At 34.0% G+C, this 6,568-nt stretch overlaps 1 long non-coding RNA gene across 1 annotated transcript; it reads left to right on the top strand.

Moving 5' to 3' along the window:
* The first annotated feature begins 211 nt into the window (after positions 1–211).
* Positions 212–3,814, top strand: LOC105634363 (uncharacterized). The gene is made up of 2 exons (XR_001046871.4): positions 212–937; positions 1,691–3,814. It is a non-coding gene; the product is annotated as an uncharacterized LOC105634363 (long non-coding RNA).
* Positions 3,815–6,568: the final 2,754 nt, after the last annotated feature.

The following is a 6,568-nucleotide window of genomic DNA, read 5'->3' as shown; positions in this document are numbered from 1 at the left end:
TTTTTGGATAAGAGCTGAATACTATAGAGGTTGAAATTACCTTCTCATGGTTAAAATGGTTTTTAATGGCTACTTTTATTTCTATTTTTACCTCTCAGTGATAGTAATAGTGTTTTTATCTTTAGTATTCTCTTTTAATTACTATTTCTTTTTATTTTTCTTCTTTTTCTATTTTATTTTATTTTTGTTATTTCTTTTTCTTTTTATTTACAATTGCCCTATATTTTCAATTTGTTCTTTTTGTTAGAAAAGGTAGCTATCCAAACGCCATTCCAAGGAAAAGCAGGAGCGAGATTGCAAAGCAGAGCGGCTCGATTCTTCATCTGTCGCCGATGCCGGAGTTCCTGATGCCGCGCACCAAGTAGCAAGCCCCCGGGCTTCCCGCCGGTTCAGCTCTGGTGGAGCTACGTCCTGCCTAGCCCTTGCCGTCTGAGTCGCGCGACAGTTCCGGAGACGGAGACGTGTCGCAATCTCCATCGCCATCAACGGGTACGGCGCTCGCCCCCTTACCTCTCAACACCGCACGTCCCACCGGTCATGTCGCGACCATCGCTCGACTCAGGCGACAGAAGCCCAAATCGGTTCTGCCTCCTCCTCCTTCTCGGAGACAGACCAGTTCCCAAACCCAGAAGACAAGGGAACTTGCGGAAACTGCCATAGCGCTAAAGAAGCGGGCCTCGCGACCCGAGTTGATAGATGAGTCTGATTCCGCTAAAATTCCACCTCCATGCCACTTATCCGAGTCTGACAGTGGCCAAGAGCCGGCCGTTGGTGCCCATACCGACGCGGCGCAGCCTGTCTCAAGCGCTGACGAGGGGAATGAGCATGCTCCACCTAAAGGCCGAGCTAGGATATGGAAAGGGAAGAGCAAGTACCCGCCTGGCGCTGCTGGCTTGAACGGAACACTGGATTTCGTTGTCCTAGCGCAAAAGAAAAGGTATGATATTTTCCAACACCTTGATATTGTGCCTTGTAAGTCCATTGATGAGCAAACTCTTATCGAGCTCAAATTGCATGATGAATTCTATGACTATTGATAATATAGGATGGAGAGAATTCTTTTGCTGCAAATATCCTGCATACATAGAGTTATGAAGGGAATTCTATTCTACTTTTGAGTTTGATCATCCATCTGAATCTTTTCAGTTGTGTACTCCCGGTACCATTCAAGTTAGGCTGTTGGGTCAAATGCGTAGCTTTTCTGTCACTTCTTTTAGTATTGCTTTGGGTCTCACTGATAGTGAGTCGGCTAAGAGTCCTGAGTATTTACGCGCTTACTGTGATTATCCTGATGATTTTCAAGCTTTAGAGGCATATAGGACACTCAGTGGCCAGTCTGACATCACCTTCAATGCTAGCCGGTCTAAGGCTAACCTTATTTAGAATGCAGCTTTGAGATATATTCACCGTTTCTTAGCCTCTACTTTTTCTGGCCGAAATGAGGATACCACTATTCTTTCAAAAGCTGAGTTATTTTTCTTATGGTGCATAGTGAATAAAAGGAAAGTTAATCTCGTTTATTGGCTTGCTACCCAGTTTGAAAGAATAATTGTAGCTAGGAGAGGCATGCTCTTAGGTTCAATTATTACTATGTTGGCTGTTAGAGAGGGATTCCTCGACCTAGATGACAATAACCTGCACGTTGCTTGTGAAATGCCTTCTTTGAATTTGTCTATTTTGGATTCTATAGGATTACTATGCTGTGAGGAAGGTGGCATTTTTGTTTTTGCTCCTGCTGGTCCTGTTATCCCACGACATGAGCACGTCTTCCGCAAAAGAAAGGTCAATGCAGCTGCTCCATCAACATCAGCTCCTCTTGACACTTCCCCTATGGCTTCCACGTCTTTGGCATCCTGAATTGATCGTTTGGAAGTAAAGATCAATTTTCTCACCTCCACAGTCACTGAAATCAACACTGCCCTGCAGGCCATCTCACGACATTTGGGGTTTTCTCAACCCCCACCACTAACTTAGCACAGGCAGCGACAACCTCCTCCACAGGGACGTTTCTCATCCTTTCTCTTTAGTTTTTCTTTCATTTATTTAGTTAGGAACTCCTTTTGCTTGATTGATATTCCACATTGAGGACAATGTGAGGAGTAAGTGTGGGGGAGGAGTCTGATTTTGGAAGTGCTTTATTTGTTTATTTTCTGTTTATATTTTGTGAAGCACTGGATTTTTTTGAGCATTTTGTCCATATTCTTAAACCTGATTTAGATATTTCGTTTAGCAAGTGCTCTTAAAAATTAATAAATTTTAGTTCTTATCCTATGGAAATTTTGATTGTTTGATGTGTACATGAAAAGTTTTATTTCAAAATTTGTACATGAAAAGTTTTATTTCAAAATTTCACTCTTGCCTTAACTTGATCAATATTTTCTTTTGACCTCTTGAGAGAAGTTCTTTGTGCTTAAACTGAGTTCTCTGTGTTAGATTGAATTTTTGAGATTTTAGGCAAGGTACTAGTTATCTTTATTATAGACCCCCTTTTTCTCCATCCTGTAAATAGCATTCCTTAATCATTCTCTTTTGTGTGAATCATTTAGGCTTGAGTTAATAGGTGAAATTGCCAATTTGCTTGCGCTTAATTCATTGTTGTGCACATTTCAAAACTTTGTTTAACCTGTCTGAGGCATTACTCCTGGTATATGGCTGCATGTTTTGGAAGGATGGAAGGTGCAAATTGCGCAAAGCGATAATGTAAAAGGTGAGGAATAAAAGAGAACGAAATAAGCGGTAATGCACATGAGTTCTCTAAAGTTTGCAAACAAAATAAATAAAAAAAAAAAAAAAAAACAAGAACAGAATAAAAGAGAACGAAAAAAGTGGTAACAAAATGAGTTCTCCAAAGTTTGCATATAAAAAATAAATAAATAAATAAAAAGAGAGAGAAATGTGCCTTCATTTCCTTTCGAATATTTGCACCAAATCCTGGAGTACTGTGCCTTGATAGGATTACCTTACTTGCCTTTCCTCCTAAATTTTTCAATCCCTTGATAGAGAATGCTATGGTAGGTGAAGTGAACTTCTATGTGGGGTTGGTTGAGAATTTTGGTCATGCTTGAGTTCAAGCATGGGATAAGTGTGGGAGAATTTGATAAGTAGTTAATTTAGTATAAAATATTCTTTATTTAAATATTATCTATGGATATTTTTTGGTTTAAAATGAGAATTTTCATTTGGTTTTCATATTTTCTGTAAATTATGCTAAATTCATTTCGAAAAGAGCTTTGGAGGCCAATTTTTGGAGTTTTGAAGAAGTTTACCAAGCTGGACCTGAATTTCTAGGATGCTCTTGGAAGTTTTCAAGTTAAGCTTGGGCAAGCTTAATGGGGGGACACATCCAAAGCAGGTCCGAAACCCTCTAGAAGTTTTCAAGTTAAGCTTGGGCAAGCTCAGTGGGAGGCGCATCCAGAGCTGTTTAGGATTGAGACGCATTGCTAGCTAGAAGGAAATCATTTAAAGCAGCTGGTCTACTATTTCGGGGATTAGAAAAGATACTCAAATTTGAATATTGAATTTTCTTTTAATTATTGGATTTTCTAAAGATATTTAGATTTTATTTTCCTAGTTTAGGATTTCTTTCCCTTGTTATAAATAGGACCTTAATTTTATTGAGGAGATCATCTTCTTCTCATCTTAGAAATAGTAGTTATTCTAGAGTTTATTTTTTCTTGTGTTTACTCCATGGGCATGCGTGGCCAAATATTTTGTTTCAATCAAGGGTAGATTTCAAGTAGAAATTCTTCAACGATTGTGAGATCTTGATGCGATATTTTTCTTCTTTAATTTCGATTGATCTTTGTTTGTTTTCTGGATTGATGAGAAACTCCATCTCTTTTGTCTTTTTATTATTTGTTCAATAGGGCCCATTGTTCAATTTGATAGGAATGCATATAGCTATCAATGAAACTAAATTCGTATTATTTGTTTAGTTGAATTGATTCAAGTAGCCGTTAATATAATTTAATTGTAACCAGGCTTTTGGATTATATGATGAAAACTCACAATCTATTTTAAATGAACTTTGCTTGTAAAGTTTGTTAATTAGGACAGGGTCTTTCTAGTTTTTATTGCTGCTAGTAAATTAAATTATATCTTGTTTGCTAGTTAGAGATTATTCTTGGCATTTGTATTGTTTAATCTAATAATTTGGAAAGATTTTTCGGAGACTCTTGTTCAAGGATTATAACGTGTCTATCTTTCGAATTGTTGAACGATCTCAGTATCAATGATCAATCGAGAGAATTTCATTCTATTAATCACCTTTGATTGAATCTTTGTCCATTGATTTTAATCTTCTATTTTTATTGCATTCTGGTTACTTTAATTGCTTTGTGAGTACTATATTTGACAAACAACATTTTTACTTTTATTGTTTGATCTACTGGCCTTCAGTTAAGAATCAATTCAAATTAGTCTTAGGTTCGACCCTTGTCACCATATCTACAAATTACATAAGTTAAGGATAGCAAGAATTATTTTTGGTGGTCTCCACACTCATCATTAATATCTAACTTAATTACTTGAAGCCTTGTAGAGAGAGAACCGTATACATAATGGAATAATGAATATCAAATTTTGAATGTTGCATAAATCTTGAATGATCGTAGAGATCCTTCCTTATATAGACTTCTTAACCTGTATTTGAGTTTAATAAGAAAAATCACCTAATTTGTCGATGAAGGAATAAAATTACAATAGCAAATAATTAAGTCTACAGTTAGGAGTTCGAGTTGATCAAATATGATTCCAAGTTCATCATTTGTGGTCCCCATTCATCCTTATTTGATAATTGAAAATTTCCTAGTTAAAGCTCAACAAAAACTATCTAAAATGAGATCAAAATAATAAAGGAAGAAAAATTAAAAACTAAATAATTGTATAAATAAAACTAAATAAAAACTAATTAAAGTAATTAAAAATCCTAATGAAACTATATTAAAAATACTACAAGAATAAAACCTATGACCTAATTAAAATCATAAAACACTAAGTGGAATCTTAAACATCATTCAAAGGCTATAACTCTACTTTTTTTTCAATTTCGAAATTAACAATCAATTTGATACAAATGAATTCAAGATGCATGTGGAATTCATTCATAAATTCTAGATAGAATACATTTGTAAATGAATTTTTCATGTATAGAATAAATTCAAATATTGAAAATTTATTTGTTTTTATTCCTAAAATATCCTTAGCATAATAGTTTTAGAAGTTTAGGAGGAAAGAGAATTTTATCATAAAGTTTTGAGTTGTTTAAGTTTGTGGAATTCATTTGGAATTCTACAAATTGAATTTTTTATTTTTTCATACTAAGCACAAAAATTTAAAGGAAAATTAGATTTTATCCTCGTGTTTTGTCAAAATTAACCAGCTTACTCTCGCATTTTTAAAGCATATATTATGTTTTTTCAATTTTTAATTTCGTTAAACCCTTGTATCCTTCTATCTAGTTTTTCACTTTTCTGTTAAATATCATATAAAAAGAATAGAATGCCCATATAAAAAGACAAGAATGCCCTTATAAAAAGACAAGAATGTCCATATCTTAAAACCTAAAAACACCTTCTTTACTTTTAAGTTCTTTGCTTTTTTGTTTTTTTTCAATTCTATACATTATTTCTATTTGTTTAATCATCAATTTTCAGCTCTTAAGTTTTTTTTTTTTTTTTTTTTTTTCTAATTCTATAAATTATTTCTATTTTATTTAATCATTAATTTTGAGAACTGTCTAATTGATGAAGCTGTTTTGTATACGGAGGCTCCCAGCTCTTTTTCTTCTTCTCTGCTAATTACATTTTGAGAACTTCCTCTTGTATATACGCATAATCAAAATATTCAAATTAAACATTAGATAAAAAAAAAAAGAAATTGGTGTAAACAAAAATTCTCAGAAACAAAAATTAAAATTCCAAAATTTCTAAAGAGAGGCACTGATCATCTATCCTCTAGTTTTTTAAGAGTGGGATTAGATTTGTAATGAAAATAGGAAAAGGGAAAAAAAACTAAGAGATTGAGATATTAGTTGATTGACTTACAATAGCAGTATCGTTTCTGACTTACAATTTTAGAGAGTTGAGATGTAGAAGATGAGGATAATTTCATCTTTTTAATGAACATTAACATCAAAAACAAAATGTGACTGGAAGGGCAACATAGTTTAATTAACAAAGGTAAAATATAGGAAAATTTTAGTATATTTTGAAAAATACAAGAGTACACTAGTTATTTTTGGCAAAACATAAAGATAAAATGGTAATTTTTTCAAATTTTATAAATGAATTTCACAAAATTTGGTGGAATTCATTTATTCTAAAGAGCTAAATCTCCCATAAAACGAAAATTTCATAAATCTCATAACTTAGTCAAGGTTTCCTTATCAAAACCATAACAATACCTCAGTACAAAATAATGAGGTTGCCTTACTTTATTTTGGAGTGAAAATGGCTAAGAAAAACCTTGCAAACATTCAAAAACCTCAAAAATGCAAATTTGCCTTACAGCTAGACGTGCCCTGAACAACCTATGGCTCACTATGCCGGCTTGCCTGACGACAAGCATG

The sequence above is a fragment of the Jatropha curcas genome, chromosome 1, assembly GCF_041381405.1.
Source record: "Jatropha curcas cultivar XTBG-Jc1 chromosome 1, XTBG_Jcur_1.0, whole genome shotgun sequence".
NCBI classification, from domain to species: domain Eukaryota; kingdom Viridiplantae; phylum Streptophyta; class Magnoliopsida; order Malpighiales; family Euphorbiaceae; genus Jatropha; species Jatropha curcas.
Note: the sequence above shows the minus strand (reverse complement) of the source record. Positions and strands in the feature narration are given on the sequence as shown.